We start from the raw sequence: 17181 nt of genomic DNA on the forward strand, positions 1-17181 counted from the left end.
GGACAGCGAGGAGAATCAACAGTTTGGCAACTAAGAGAGCAGGTCTAAGAGAGCGCTGCACTGCTTTCCCGACGGCGAAGCTCCTCGGTTCGGATTGCCGAGCGTCAAAATCCGAACATGAATACGTCGAAGGCTTCGCTTCCCGTTAGTTGAACTTAGTTCCGTTAATTCCGTCGAACCGTCGCTGGGTGTGGACGCGAACGTCGGAAGCTGCCGTGGCTCCATCTCTGGCTCTGGCTCTGACAACGAGGATGACGATAATGATGATGCGGCATTAGCAGTAGCGGTGGCATCAGCACCAGCACCAGGCTCCAGGTCGAGAAATTCCCGCAAAAGTTCAAGTGACAATTTCCCAGCCAATAAGAACTTTGCCGACAACGTCAACGCAAATTGAATTCGAATCGATTGTCTCTCGATCTTCATCGATTCATTACGCGCAGGAATAAGAAACCAACCGCAAAGTTTCCAGTGTGAAAGTTAGTCTGGCTCTGTTCGTGTGGCAGTGCAACCGTGAGGAAACCGAAAACTGTTGAAATGAGTTCCCCCAGACCAGAAATAAACCAATTAACCGGACTTGTTCTTGTGTAATAAATAAATTGCCAACAATTATGACTTGCGAATACCACTCAAGCATAATCAAATGAAATGTCAAACATAATATTTGTGGCAACAGTCGTGCAACGTGCAGTGGCAGTAGCATAAAAAGGTCAAAGAAAGTCGAAAAACTCGCAGCAAACATTTATTTGAAACTCGCAGGTAAGCAAACAAATATTGATACATTTTATTAGAAGAAAAATGTATTTATAACCCATCGACCTCGAAGATTCCTTGTTATTTTTATTATATTCGAGCATGTTTACAATATAATTACGTATCAATCAAAAATCTTCAAAGGAGCACTTCACAAGGAAAATTTTGCGTCGAACAGCTCACCTTTCCCCCACCCGAAAGTACTGCTTTTCCTTTTTTGTTGTGGAATAAAAAACGCACAAATAACTGGCATAACTAAGTCACCGCGCAAAGAAACATACTCGAAAGCCCAAAGAGGAACATGTGAGTAACGGGGGAAAAGGCAAATTTCCCAAGTGCGGCGCCGTATTTTATTTGAACACCTTTAATTAATTAAACGGCACAGCTCCCCAAGTGCGGGCCACCTAAAAACTTCTCGGGCCAAGGCTGTTCTTTCAGGTGGCGGTGGCGAGTGGGGCGAGTGTTTCTTCGGGGCCGCGATTCGTCTTTCAGCAACATGAATATTATTTCGCTTCATGTTGTGGCTTTCAGGAAACAGACCTAGTCCTGACACAATCGGAGTGAGAGTCCCAGATACACGCCCTTGGGGCAGGCACCCCGGTGAGGCGAGGCGAGGCAAGCTGAGGCGACTGTCCCAGTGCGTGCCGCATTTATACCAATTTGAAAAGCGCGGCTTACTTTCGCGCCAACCGCATGATTATATATTTATTTGATTTTTCCGGTCTGCGTTCTGTGGTTGCTCCTTCTCAGCACTCCCCCGCTACGCCGTTCCTTGGGCCTGTTGCCCAGAAAGTATTTACATAAAATCTAATCAAAAGGCATGCCACATTATCTGCTCGGACCGCCGTCTCATGAAAATTTCAATAAGACTTTGACACAGACGCAAATCCACGTGCTTGCTCGTATGTTTGCGTAAACGTATAACCCATACGTACAATATACGGAAGCTCCATATATACTTATAAAAGTATGTATATGAGCTGCACTTAACTTACAACCCGACATCGGGTCGGAGGCCAACGTTTAGTCAACGACGCTACGGTTTGCGGCTCGATGAACTCTAAAAGCATTTTTAATAATTCACAAGTTGGTGTTTTGTTGCCTGTCTGTCACGGCGACCGACAACTCTTTAAGCTTTTGTTTCTATGTATTTTTATGCTTACATATTTATAAATTTGCCCTGGGTCTGTTGATTAAGCGACGCCTTTATAACAGAGCGAAACACCCAAATAAGTAAAAATCGATGAGACTACTACTTCCATTCGACCCTATTCTGTTCCGTTGGAATGATAAATTTATCTTTAAGGTCCACACCATCATTTATTATCTGGTCCGCCCGATTTCATTTGCATTCGAAGCAAACATTTGCGGTGACATTTTATTTACCTCTGACAGAGATTTAATAAAAAGTACACACAAAACAGAGACACGGAGACGCGGAGTACTTCAATGGGACATCAAAATTAATGCAGTTAAGTCCTGGCTGGGCAATCAATAAAATATTGATATTTTTAATGTTTAATCTTTTCAATTAAATTGACAATGATTTACACTGGCCCCCGAAGATGTTTGCCAACCGAAATTAATGACACGTTGGGGCCCGGCCGGGGGCGGGGATGGCTGCGGAATGGTAAATGATGTTGTCCTATAAATCAATTAAAATGGTAATTGAAAAATAATTAAATTTACAAATTAAGTTGCAAGTTGTTCGGGCTCATCTGCATTACGAGTGAAATCCTCGGTGATTTAATGAATGAATTTTGTTGTGTATTCTGTGGGGAAATTAAAGGCCTCCCGCTGCGCTCCAGCCGTTCCATCAATAGGTGTTCCAAATAAATCCATGAAATTCCTATTTAACATCGCGTATCCGCCTCGCAGTCGCAGCCAATCCATTCGATTGTTTGGAAAGTCATCCATAAACTAAACAAGCATTTTTTTCTGGCTTATCGAGTGCTTGCGATGGCAGAACATTATTTCCCCCCAACACGCATACGCCACGATGGATATACTGATTCACCGGCTAATTATTTTCTTGCGCTTAATAGCTCGGCACTCCCAATAACCACAATTAAAATAAATTCAATCGAGCAAGCAATCTACATCCAATACCGTGCTCCTTGGTGCACATCAGCCTTAATGCATTCATTTAATTGAATGGCCCGAACGGGCTGGGGACATCCATCTACCAATCAATCAATCAGCGGGCGTGATGAAAATTATTTTAAGAGCCAAAAACATTCACAGGAAATGAAAGGAGACCAAAGTAAAATAAAAGTAGGGAAAGTTTGGGCTGCGGTTTGCATAATAATGCGATTCGTCAAGGCTATCCCAGAGCTGAGCTCCGAGCTCCGGGTTCCGGCTCACTGCTTTTTGGCCACCAGTACGTGCCGCAGTCACTGAGCTCGACTCCTCGAATCCGATCTGTTCGGTTTGGTTTGGCTTGGCTTGGCTTTCCCAACATGCACTCAACCACAATACGGATACAAATTAGCAAGAACCCCTTTCATTCCGAGCCGTCATTGGCATTTTCCTATTTTATTTCTAATACATGTCGCCCATTCATCGCATCTCCAAGCCAAAACTCGTTTGGAAATCTATTGAGTCCAATTTATTTGAAAATGGGTCTGCCACTAAAAGAATATCTTTAAAATTGGATTTTTGAGAGCTAGGGTATCACTAGTCGAGGTCTTTTATTTGAGTTGCGCCCTCGACAATTGCAATTTTTTGGCAATTGTATTTACCAAAAGCCCTTCTCCGTTGCCTCAATATTGACAAAAAGTTTTAATTAGAACAAAGCAATTATTAAACATTGGCTGCCTGGCAAGGCCTTGGTGCTTTGGGCGGAAAAACAAAGTAAGCCAGTGGCCTTGCATACTTATGAGGGCTAAGGAACGAACTTGCCGCTTATCAGCCAGCTTCTATGGTCTAGGCCAAATGGAGCGTGCCGCATTTTAATTGAAAACACAGCCTGACTGACAAGCCTTAATCTGAATGCTCCTTGTTTAGCCAAAAAAGAAAGTTTTTCCAGCCGGTTTTTCTGCTGGTTTCCCTAATTTGCATAATATGATAATTACGACACACTTTCTAGCGCATAAATCATTCATTAATCACCAGGTTTCGGGCCAGTCCAATTCATGTGCGGGCTCTTCAATTAGTCCCTGAACCTCTCATCCGTTTTAGCCGCTTTGGCCGCTTCTGGCCCTGTCGCCTCAATGCGCACAATTTGCTGCTCTAAGATTTTAATTTCTCGCTTTTAGATGGTGCGAACTAGCGCGCCACACTGAAGATGATGCATACAACTTTTAGTGGAATGAACTACAGTAAGGCACTTGAAAAGAATGATTCTATTAAAGGGTTCAAGAAAAGGACTATCATTTTAAAGCCCAATGGTAACAAACTAGCTCTTGCCATTCTTTTTCTGTTGATTGGATTACTTACGCCTCATTGGGGCTGCACAACTTAGCCAATACACACTGTAGCTGCTGTTTGCTGGACGTGCATAAAAAATTGTTGCCACATCACTCACTCAGCTTGGTCGCGACGACGGCATCTGCTTTTCGAAGCTTTTCTTTTGCATTTTCCCCAGCGGAGGGGTGTGGTTGTGGGCTGTGCATGGGGATGGGAGTGCAGTGTGGCAGAGTACATGCACCAACGCGGCACTGTCAAGCTGCAGTCAAAGGCATCTCATCAGCAGCTTGCCTGTTCCGCCCCCTCACATTTTCTGCTCAGTCTTTGGCTCGCAGGAATATTTATTTCGCGCAAAGGAGACAAAAGAAACGGCCTTAAGCTTATTATAATATCACTGCACCTTTTGATATTGGGCGGCGATATTTGATTGCCTGGGCGCAGCCTAACAAAAGAAGTCCTTTGTGCACTTCCCCGACTTTTAATTACATAATTCTCAGGTGCTTTTAACAGGAACCATACAACCATAAGCAGACGCATGAAATTTCGCTAAATTCGGCCAACCATGTGGGCTTTATGTAAGTCTGTAACCTCTTTACCACTTTTGGGGCCCGGAGGCACCTTAATTTGTTGCAAATATGAGAACGGAATTGAAATTGGAATGTGAATGCAAAAACGCTACGCTTCCTGTCCCTATTTTGAATGGCCTTCCGAGACTCCCCGCCCGGCTTTCCAAGTCTATTCACATTTTCGAGCCTATTCCGGTCCTAAAACACACGCGGTGTTAGCCAAATTCCAAATAAGCGCAACACAGTCCTTGACTTTTTGGTCGTAGCCGGCTCTTATTAGGCCCTTTCCGATGTTTGGACTTCGTTTTTTTACTTTATTTTGGGAAGGAAAAAAACTTTATGGAATATACCTATTAAAGCTTTACATTAAAAAAATGCATTATTAGATTGGCAAGCTATGTTCATCTTTTGAGACCATCTGAATAGAATAGAAATAGAAACAAAGATTTCAAGCGAAAATTTTACCCAAATGGGACTATAATTGCCTTTTTAATGGTTGTTTATTTTTCTTATTTTCTAATTTTTTTTTTTTGAAAGAGGAAAACATTTGAATATGCTATTGTGTCGACCTCTATACTCCATATTTAGTTTGTATAAAATACTATTCTCTTTTGTTTGGCTATCATTTGAAGTTTTTTATCTTTTCGTTACCTTTGTTCGCAAGGATTCTCTCTGTCTGTCAGGATTTGGAAATTATGATGTGGGCTTGTGTTTGTTTTAGAATTCTAAAGAGCAGCAAACTATAATATATAATAGCTTAGTTATGGCTTAAAGTTAGATAAATACCAAGCCGCTTCACTTTAATTCAATTTTATTTCCATAGCTATGGATAGTTCATCCATTTCACTATAAAATACGTGTAATCTGGAATATCCCTTTAATTGCGATTTAAAATATTAAAGAACAAGAATTTTAATGAAAAACCCCTTAATATTTTTCAAAAATGTCAAAACACACACGCTTAGAGGCAATTAAATCTGATGCTCATCCTTAAAGCAAACCCCGGCCACAGGATTGACACCTGGATGACATTACTCACCCGCACCAGAAAGACATTAACTGAAATTGCTCTGGTTGCTGTCATCGTTATTTGCACGCTTTTGACACTTTTAATAACCGCAAGCCCGTACTGCCGCCCCCGCCAACCGCAGCGCCGTAAACCAAACAAACTCAGCCAGCCATCTGGCATCTGGCTTCCGCCAAGGTGAGACAGTTGCGCCACCAATGTTGCAACGGCAGATGGGCCACAATAGCTGGCATGCATATTCATCAAGTGGAAAGAAAACAACACGGCTCACGCCAGATAGGGACTAGGAGCCAGCTAATTTCCGCAATCAGAGACCCGCTTACCGAGCCAAAGCACATAAACAAAGCGCCTCGGATACGACCAAGATCCAGCCGAGAAAGGCAAGCGGCAAAGGGTAAGGACAAGGTCAATCCTTTGACTGCCAGGGGGTGTCTCAGTGTGAAGGCTTCTGTTTTGTCACAGGCCCACGGTTGCCATGGAATAAGGCACTCAGCCAATGCATAGGCCACAAAATATGCAAGGCACTTCAAACTAGTGAATGACATTTTGTGGTAAAGACGGAGAACAAAACAGCTACTCTACAAGATCCAAGTTCTACCTAGAAACTAAAAATTACTAATCTTATTTTTTTCTACCAAACATCTATCCATTAAACCCCAAGAATAGCTGAAAAAGAACAGCTTGAAAATCAAAATGCCTCGCTGGGAATCTATATAGTCAAGCTTGTTGTTTTTTAGGGCCTTGTTCGCAGGATGACAAGCGACACCTCTTTGAGTGGGTTAGACAATGGCCCGGCTGACTGGCTGTTTGGCTGTCTGGCTGGCTGCCATCCCGGCCAATCCTCGGCCAAAACAAGCTGTCACAACCAGCCATCCCGCCCATCGACACTTTTAGTCTGACGTTTAATTGGATTTTGAAAAACAGGACCGAGACATGCCCCAGAGGAGAAGCAGAAGCAAGAGCTGTAGCTTGGCAGAACAATAATTATTTACCAGCCATTGAAAAATCATTTCCCTTTCGATTTCCCCCGACTTTCATTTGCAATGCCGCCTTTCGCGCTCTGCTCCAGTAAATGCTGTCACCGGAAATTGTTGCAATTTATGATTTAATTTATGTTCATTTTAAATGTCGGCAGCTGCTGGCGCTCCTGGGAGCTGGCTGCCGCATATAAATGTAGCTGATTATCGGACGGAATGAAGCACTTTGCCACCTTTCCGCCGAGAGTCGCAGGATGGCGGGATGGGCGGGGAATCAATGAAGACAATCAGGCGGTTCATTTGCGGCCATTCCAGAGTCAATTGGCCATGCGAGTCGAAGAATGTAAAATGAGAATTTTTAATATATTTTATTTTCACAGTGATCAGTGGCAGTGAGCGACATCCTTCCGCCTACAAAGTTGCAGTTTCTTGAACACTTTCCCCAACTGTTTATTTTTGCAATTAAGTTTCCTGTTCCGTCAGCGCTCTTTCGGTTTATTTAACTGTCAGAGACATCGCGTTTGGCGGGGTAAGTGAAAGAAATTGAGCCACGCATGACTGCATTTTTGACTGGCATACGTGGTGGTAGAATGGTTGGATGCCACCGTGAGCCCCACCTCCGAGCCCCCAAAAAACCCAATCCACACCGAACTTCCCTTGACGGCTCCATCAAAACTGATGTCACACGATGATGTTGATGGAGATGATGACGAGCAGGAGAAGAAAAGAATTTCCCCTAAAAATGCTGGCGTGTGTTGAATGACTTTGGGCAAAAGAGAAGGCAAATAAGAAAATGATTTGCACATCAGCGCGGCTGCAATCAAAGTGAGCAGCTCCCGCCCCGTGCCGGAAAGCCTCCACCTCATCAATCACACACTTTTCAGGTATTTTTCAAGCGTTTGATTTTAATTTAGCCGAGCTTAGCTAACCATAAAGAAGATTGGACATGACACAAAACTGAAACATTCATGTTGTCCCGGAGGGAGTTTCAAATGAAATGGAAGCCGGAAAAGAAACAATAATTTAAATTTATTTACCAAATTTTTGCAACATATTTAAAAAGGTATTATAGACTTAAAGAGCCCGTTCAAGAGCTTTACACACCCTTTGACTCTCATTTGAATTATCATTGAGGATAAATTGTAATAAGAACTGAATGATAGAATCCCTTTATAAAAGTTGCAGGCAAAAAGAACTTCTAGACGTCTGGTACCCGAAATGCCATTCCTTACCAAGTTAGCCAAAATTAGAGAAATTCTAATTTGAGGACTTGGCAAAGTCTTTGGGCCTGAGCTCCCGAGGAGTGTGAATGGTAGTCTCGGCAGGGTCTTATCTAAAAATAAGGGGCTCAGAGTATGCGCTGCAGAAATTTCAAGGACCGAGGCTCAAGTTTTTGTCTCTCCGGCGAGCCTTGAGGAAAACTTTGTCTGTCTGCCGAATTTCCTGGCAAGGCGCTTTTGTCGCCGCCGTTTCCAGCCACATGTTTCTGCGGAAAGAGGCTGGATCGAGGTGGGACTTGTGTATGGGGCAGATATTATGATGCTTTTTGGGGCCATCAATTGCTACACCTGTCGAGCGTGAGTGTGCGATGTGCCAACCAATAATTCACCGACGCACCCGGCTCGGGCGATTAATCAAACATGCTTTCAGATAAATCAACAGAGGGTGCAGGATATTTGAGGCGCTGCCACAATTAATATAGGGACTAGGCCGGAACTCTTGCCAAAAAGGTTATAATTAAGCCATCAAAATGTCGGCAGAGTGACGTCAAGCAAGGCAATCATCAGGACATTCAAGTCACCAGATTGCCGCGCCCGAACGTCTAAGCCGGATTCGGAGGCGTCGGAAGGGACGGACTTGGCAAGTGTGCACAGATTATATTCCACATTGCGCCAGTTCTCTTTAAGACTGTTTATTTGCAGCAGTTAATAGGATAAATCAGGAAGAGCGTTGGGGGTAAGCCGCATTTTGTGGCAACTTGCCGGGCGAGAGTTGAGAACAACTTTACCGAATTATAGCAGAAAAGTTTACAAATTAACTTAATCCCCCACCCCGTTCAGATATGCCTTTGTTTGCCATTTTTCTTCCTCAAATCACTCGCCGTGATTGATTGTTCCCAACCATCAATGACAGCCAACTAATTGAGTCAACTGCCCTTTGTCAGAATCAATAATCCGGCCTAGGGCCAGCTGTTCAAGGAAGAGTTTTAATCCCCAAGCCCCAGCTTTAAGCTCGCTAGCACTACTTAAAACTGAAATCCTTAACCTTTTCCTAAAAATACAGTGCTTCTTTAAGAGTATTTACTGCTGGGTGCCTCCTCATTCTGTCGAGACTGCATTGTGCCAATGTTGCACTTAGGAAGCCGCATAAACAAAGCCCAAGGTTTGGGATCCCGTGTTTGCTAATGCTTTGTTGGTCAATTTGCCAGAAATCCTGCCACAACAGCAGTGAGTAGAATGCACTCGAACAAACAAGGGAGCCAAACATAAAGCCAAGTCGAAAAATCAAATGGTCAGACGCAAGAAAAGCCAAGCTGGGAAGCTAAACGAAATATTCACTGACGATTAGCCTCGTCCCTCTGCGTTCGACGCGCAGTTCTCGACGCTAAAAGATTTATGCAGCGGAAATTGAAAGCCAGGCAGAGCAGCCTGGAAGAGTAGGCCAGGCCAAGTCACAGCTGGGGAAAGTAAAACGAAAATGGAACTGGAAAATGCACAACTCATTGACTCGAGGTCTGGTGCTGGGGCGCTAGGGCCCCTTATCGAGGGTCTAGCTTTCCGAGTCGGCTCCGAATGCTTTTCAATTAAATTCAATTTATTAATTTCAATTATTCGCGCTTCAAGTACCCGGCAACAGAGAAAGACTTTGAAGTAAGGACAAATCTGTCAACGGACGCGCTGATGTGGAAGTCATGGCCCTCGCCCACTCTTCTCCTTCAGGGAGGACCAAGTATTCCCATTTTTTTATTGATGTGGGCACTCCATGGCTGTAAAAAAGCAACCTTATCTCGGTCTTTAAATCCTGAGGCACTTTAAGGACACTTTAGTTTAAGGAAACATTTCAAAATTGAAAAGGCTGTTGTCATTTTTGTCTTATACTTTTCGGGCAAAAACAGGCTCCGCTAACAATATCGTTCCTCCTAGTTATGAATACCAAGTTGATGGCCCTAAATGACCCTCTCAGAAATCAATATGTAATCGAGACCCATCGATTCATCTCATTAAAAGAGATGAGCCCCGAAAAAATCATCAAATAACCGCAAAAGGATGTACAGGCGGCCCTCCAATCCTAAAATATAATTAAGTGGTATATATGTACAAGGACGAAATGCTTCTCATATGTCAAAATCTGCGCTGGCAGCTGCTCGTTCGGTCTGTCGCTCCTTCGTCCTTTGTGTTTGCTCTTGGCCTAATGCTTTTAATGTTGCCTACTTTTCTGGGCGCCAAGTCAATTTTTACGAGCCAGAGCTCTGTGGAGTAAAGCATGGAAGCAGTGCCATCAAAGTTCAAGTGCGGCACGATTACACTGGGGGATGGGGCTGGCGGGGAGGCGGGTGTCGGGTGCAATGGGGCACATCCCCCACATAAATCACACATACACAATGATGTTAATAGTGTCGTAAAAACTACGACAACGCACCTCCGCCCAGCCGCCTCACCTCTTCCACCTGCATAGATGATGCTCAACTTTGACGCAAATATTGACTACACAGAGGTGACCCCGACGACCCCACAGGTCGCCACAGGGAGCTGGAGAAGGACAGAAGCAGCGTAGAACAGGAGGCGGCTTGCGGGTGGGCCTATAATAAATCGACGTTTGGTCGCCAAAGTGTGAGCAGAAAATTAAAACATTTCCACTGGCCTGATGTTGACAAATTAGAGCCTTCCCTGGGCAGCAGGCTGTCAGTAGTGTAGTGTAGTGCACTGTAGTGGTTGCTCCGGCTTCCCTGACCCCTCTGCTCCTGTCACCTGTCGTATCCTTTCAATACATCTACAATTTACGAACGCCCCGTTCCAGTTTCAGTTCCGCCCACTCAGACCGGGCGGGACTTTACAGTGCCGGCCGTTGAAGCTCCGCCAGATTATCGGTTAAATAAATAGACAAATTGATTTTAATGGAATTGGATACACCGGCGAAGGGGCCCAGCGAGTGTCCGGCTCGGATGTGCGGCTCCTGGCCAAATGGACGCTCGAGCATGGACACATGGACAGTGGACTCTGGTACACTGGGACACCGAAATACGCGGTCACATGCCACACGCAGGCACATGCCCGGTCGCCGGTGACAAAAGCTGCAGGAACCCGGCGATGAACTTATTGGACACGACCCGACCCAGTTGTGCAAACATATTTTCATGTAATTTTGTCTTGCCTCGTTTACTTTTCGTATGATGGGTGGTTGGTCAGTGCTGTTGTTGCAAATGTTTTTCCTGCCCCGGCCGTTGTTATGAAAGCTTTCAGCTTTTAGAGCTGAACAGCCTGTGATGAAGCCCCATTAAAAAAGTTGACCGAACTTTAACCTAGGGAATTCCTTAGATCGAATTAAGAAAATAATGAAACTGCCTTAACAGCCGAGAAGTCTAATTTTCTCCATTAAAAAAGTGTGTATCCGGAATAAGTTTTTGTCCAACGTTAGTAGCTTCTTGAAGTAGAATCAATTAACTTCAATGATGGACTATCTCATTTCAGTATTTGCAATGCAAACTGGCAATATTGGAACGCGTTAAAAACTCGCAAACTTTTTAACGAACCACCAATTTAGTTGAACAACTTAACCCACTTGGCAATTACCATGAGCTCTTTGATCAGCCAAACATAAATTAGAAAGGAAATACAATTAACTTTTCTGTCAATTATTATCATACAACGCACTATATTTAGAAGCGGGATAATAGTTAGAATTAAATTAAAAATGTGTACCATCTATGAGTAAATGGTTTCTAGAGATAAAACATAATTATGAAATTTAACTTAATTACTTTATCTATGTATCAAACTATTATCTTTATCTATTATAGTTTGAAAGCTAGAATAGGGTGATACTTTCCATAATCCTTGACTTATTAAATGAAAGGAAATGGCATATTCCCCTAAATCCCGCTAACATCTGAATCAAAATGTAATCAGCTCGATAAATGTTTGTCACAAAGGACTTAAATTAAAGGAGCCACAGCTTTAGGGCTGACAGGAGCATAATTTGGCGCCATTCGGGCCGGCTGCAAAGTAACCCGAAATCAACCAATAAAGATGCGGGGAGGCTGGAGGCTAGGCCGCGGCTGGGAGCGGAGTAACTTTTAATGACATGCTTTGTATGCGAGTGCGTGGTACATGTAACTCACATTATCAAACAGGAAGCAGCAGCGACAACTTTCCTGCAGCTACTCGGAATTTCTGGGCAGATCCTTTAGCTCCTTTGCCTCCTTCGGCGGCTCTGCGGCTCAGCGTTGAGCTTCCTCGTGGCAACGTGTCCAAGTTTGGCTCTCGGGTGTGTCAGCTCATCCTACGGCTAGGTCCTTCGCTGCTGCCACATGTCCTGCCCACCGCCAGCGCCCTCCTTCGCCACTAACTAATACGAATTTCACTTAATTGCACTCGAAAAACTATGCATGTGGATTGCTCTCAACTTGTCTGGCAAGTGAGCTGGTGGGGGCAGGCCAGAGATGCGGAATGCCAAGCGAAAGTGGCCCAGGACACTAGCCGAAAATGCTTGTCACGGGAGGAGCCTAACAGGGCCCAAGGCACTATTAGCGAGTCCTTCCAAAAAGTACTCAGCTTGAGTAATATTCAAGCTCCGACTATAATGGTACAAACCACTGGAAAAAGCGACTCAACCGCTTTTCCGAGTGTACGGCATCAGTTTTCGTTTTCATTGCTGCAGACAGTTTTGTCAGGACATCAGATGCACACACTTGAGATTGGAGGGGTTGTGGTTGAGAGGCTGAAACTGAGGCAACCACAAAACGACAACTAGCGTAGAACAACTTTTTTGCTTGCGTGTTGTTTCACTTTTGTCTCCGGACTCGGACCGGGCCAAAGGGTTAGGCTTGGGGCCCTCCGGGAGCACAGGCACAGGCACTGCCACAGCCGCAGCCACTCCTTAACCCACGAGCAGCCAAAACTGTTGTCAGCTGTTGAAAGTTGCTCACGCATAAGCAGAAGCTGACATCCTCTGCAGGACCCCGGACCGCATGCTAATGAGTACAACTTTCGCCCCCGCCTTTCCATTTTTTCCTTTTCAAGAGCTCAACTTTCCTGCAGGTGCAGAAAGTGGATCAAACTTTAATGAAAAACTTCCACAACGAAACAAGAACTGATTAAGTTTCCGTCTCCTGGAATTAATCAATAGATTTGCCATTCGACAGGGGGATACCGAAATCCGAGTTTTTCTTTCTTTCTCTCGATTCGATTATGAAAAGTTTTGTTTACCTCGTTGAACTCTGAAATATTTGTGGAATCGATTAAAGTCTAAAGTGTTGAGGCCCTGAGGAAATTCAACGATTTATTATTCTCACCTGGCTTTCGAGTGGGGGGAGAATAAACTTAATGGCCTGTCGTAAAAACGATAGCCTCCGGATCCTTTCACTGGCCTCTGCCGTGGACACACTACCCAAGGAGCACTACCCAAGGAGCACTATCCATTAGGAGCACTTTGTGAAGGCAAACGCCACACACTCGGCTCTGTTGCTGTCTTCAAGCCTAATGTTGCTTGTCAACTGCGGCAAATAAATGTGGGCGGTCTGGGGCGTGTCGGAGAGGTCCTAAAAGATAAATTGAAATTTATGAAGCAGCTAGGAAGTCAGGGGAGGTCAGGAAAGACACCAGATTGTCAAGCCGAGAGCACAATAATAGCAATCCACAGGATAATGTCTCGACTTAAAATAATGATTAAAGGAAACTATTATCCGGTTGTTTACTAACATGATGGTCCTAGTCCTTGAACTAGTATATATACTGGATTTCTTGGCTTTAATTGTTTTGTATTTGTAATGTGACATCCACACAGAGTAGAAATAAACCAAGAAATTTTATTAAAAAGGTTAGAGAAAACAAATCCAACAAAATCAATACAATCTCTAACTGATTTTTCCCAATTCAATTTTTGTACTCATATATTTAACCCATTTTTCTGCATCCCTGCTCCCAGAACCCCCGTCCGTCTGTTGCTTTTGTTCGTTGGCCGTAATGAAATTATGCACTCCCCACCCACCCCCACTCCTACTGCCACAGCCCGTGCAGCCCACCACCCACCTGTCGAAAACTACAAAACGTGCAACAATAACAGAGACCGTGGCCGGAGTGTGTGTGCGGGTGTGCTTCCTTTTAGCCTGGTGCCCGGACCAATACCTTTTACGAGACCTTATTAAATTATACAACCAAGTCGGCAACAAAAGGAGCCTCAGGGATAGGGATACGGGCTGCGGGGAGGTGGAGTCCTTCCCATTTCTGTGCTGTCTGAGGATGTTAAAGTGTGGCATATTTTAGCTAAATATTTGCAACTACCCCGGCGAGAGTTGCATTTGCTAAATGGATACACGACCCTCGTACACGATGTGCATCTGTGGAGTTCCATAGAAACCAAGTGGCGCCCCAAAGACTGTGTCCTTGCAATTGCTGTTCAAGCAGGTGATAAAATTGCAAGCCATGCTCTGAAACTAAATTAATTCAGCCAATATAATTTATAGTCCATTGTTCACTACTTTCCTTTTGGCCTTTTGGATCCTGGGATGCTGGGATGCAAGTCTGCATTAACCGAAGGTTTACAGCTTGCATACATTACAAAATGTCGCATTGCCATTTGCAACTTGGGTTCAGATGCGTTTGCCTTAGGGTTGAGGGTTCTCTTACCCAGTACTTTTAGAGTTGAATATTTGTGTACAAATTTATTTAGATTTTATATAACTGGAAGAAGGTATCTTAAATAAATTGAAATGAAATAAGCAAGTTAAATAAGCTTGAAATAATTTATCGACAAAAGTGCCGTGTATCATACAATCTACAGCCTTTCTTTGGTATCTTATTATCTACTTTAGTTGATTAATCAACTAAACTTGCTTGAAAATTCTTTGTAATATTCTCCCATATAATCTCTTAAATGATTTCTTCGTCCTTGTCCTTGACGGTTTGGGTTAAGTGTGAGCCTTTTTAATTCAATTCCCGACACCCCGCTCCACTTTAGCCCCAAAATCAATCATCTTAGACGGCTCCCGAGGCGTTCGCGTGGAAAGTGAGCTGCTCATAGACAGCCGAAGAATCATAGACATGTGGAGTGCGGGCCCCCGAAATGTCGGGGGTCGGGCCTATTCAAATTGTATCATTGGCAAAGTCAATTGTTGCCTGCAATGAATTGCAAATTAGGCGTAACTAATTTGCTTTGTGTGCTCCACGCGACGCATTAGGGATCCGATCGGAAGGGGGAAGGTTGGATCCCACTTTGAGTTTATATTTGGCGTGCTATCAATAATTTGGCAACATTCAAGGCTCATTGATTCCCGAATGTCAAACAGGAGTTGTGCAAAGAGTTTCCGCAGCAGGGTAAAAGTGAATCAAAAGCCAAGTCGTCCAGGGCTGGGCCCGGGAAAACGACCACAAAAACTAATTGGTATCGAGTTTCGATAATTGGCTGGACAATTCAGTTAATTTTTATGCGAAAACTTGCTCCATTTCCTCTAAATATTGACGGTGAGCCAAGCAGAAGAGGTTTGGCAGGAAAGAAAAAACATTAGGTCAACAATTTATGTTCAAAATAGGTGAAATTAGCGGAAATAATAGTACGATTTTGGTCCTTTAATAAAATATATCCTAAACTTTATTCAAAGTAAAAAAAATATTGAATTAGTAATTATTGATTTCTCATTAGGAATTATCGAAAAGCAGATGATATTTTAAGCTTGTGTAACGATTATATTTTTTTTTAATTAATTAAAAATAGGTCTGGCTCTATTTTTGGATTATTTATTTAAGATTTATTTTAAGATAAAAATAAGAATAAGATTTCCTTATGTAGTCTACATGTCCAAGTATATAAAGCTTTATAGATTGCATAATAATCCTATTCAAATTTTCCAATTATGTATGTATATGGGCTCCATGGAATATAGTCATCAGATTAAGTTTTATCACATATTTGTAAAAGATTAGAGTTCGAAAACTTTTGAAACTAAGAGGCACGAACGGATATGTGTCCAAAACTATAATACCCTTCTCAAGGTCGTAAAAACCCACAAAAAGATGGGTTTATTGACACACTGGCCAAACAAACAGCTTACTTGCACCCAAACCCCAGAACCAAATCGAAATGGCAAACAATTTCAATACCAAGTACAAAATAGTTTCCAAGCCAATGTATAAACTGATTTCCATTTCGAATATGGTCCCGAGGGACAAACCAAATATGACACTGAGATATACGCCTAAGGCGAACGCCCCCACTACCCCCATGGATGGCACCCCTTACCGCCCACCCCCTCCCCCGGGGAAACGAGCTGTTAATGACGTGCGTCGATGCCGCAGCGCCGGAGACTTCGTTTTCATTTTCGGTGCCGCTCGGCGTTCTTCTTCCGGCATGTAAATAAATACGAGACCGAGGCAAGAAAAGACGAGAAATGGAAATAAAAGCGAAAATCGACTATGATTTATTTTGTATTTGGCACGCACGTTGTCAATATTTGTTGAATTCATCAGGAAAATAAAGGCGAAGACCGAAAGTTTCCCAGGCACCGGGCACTTCACCTCCGCCCACGCCCACGTCCTCGCCCCTGGCCGACCCCATTTGGGGGGCCATAAAGTTGTCGACACACTACTTGAGGCATTGGCGATACCTAAAAAATCGAATCAGTTATTTATGGATGTCTCTGGTTCTTTTTGTTCTTCAACCCAAGAAGGCAGGCTGGCAGGCAGGCAAAAGAAAAAAATAAATCCGACAAAACATTGCGCTAAGTATACAGACAATTGTATCGGCCCAGAAACGAGCAGGTGAGGTGATGTGAGGGAAATGGGAAAGCGTTCTTTTTTCAACTTCCCAGTTCTGTTGGGAAATCAGTGTTCAGCGGTGAACGGCAGCATATTATCTAAGGAAAGTTTAGGCAATTGCCGGAAAAATGGGCAACAATTGGGTTATGAAAAATGCGATTCTGGGCGCTGATCTGAGCCATAAGATAAACAAAACTTGGCTCTTATGATTTTGGTTCTTAATCTCCAAAAATGTACTTATTTTATAATCGGTTTTTATCAACGGAAATTCAGCATGAACTTGACAATTCAGCGAGCTTTTATATAAACTTTGTGTATATTAACAGTTTTTATTTAATAAACACAGAAATATCAAAATCCATCTGAAAAATCCCTTAAATTTACTCAATTTTTCTCCCCACATCACACATCTTTTTTTACCTCACACATATTACACATATTTTACCTTATTATTTCTTTACCTTTTACCTTATTTTACCTTAGTT

General features: G+C 43.3%; 1 protein-coding gene and 1 long non-coding RNA gene across 2 annotated transcripts in view; one reads left to right on the plus strand and one right to left on the minus strand.

The window, feature by feature from the left end:
* Nucleotides 1–17181, plus strand: part of Oct-TyrR (Octopamine-Tyramine receptor) — a 29411-nt gene continuing 12230 nt past the window's right edge. Inside the window, exon 1 of the mRNA XM_017247116.3 lies at nucleotides 1–756. The gene's annotated coding sequence lies outside the window, so the exon portion shown is untranslated. The remainder of the gene's footprint in view (nucleotides 757–17181) is intronic.
* On the minus strand, nucleotides 2228–2997 carry LOC138926271 (uncharacterized). The gene is made up of 2 exons (XR_011442733.1): nucleotides 2440–2997; nucleotides 2228–2370 (listed from the first exon to the last, which is right to left on the minus strand). It is a non-coding gene; the product is annotated as an uncharacterized lncRNA (long non-coding RNA).

This window comes from Drosophila bipectinata, chromosome 3L (genome assembly GCF_030179905.1).
Source record: "Drosophila bipectinata strain 14024-0381.07 chromosome 3L, DbipHiC1v2, whole genome shotgun sequence".
NCBI classification, from domain to species: Eukaryota; Metazoa; Arthropoda; class Insecta; order Diptera; family Drosophilidae; genus Drosophila; species Drosophila bipectinata.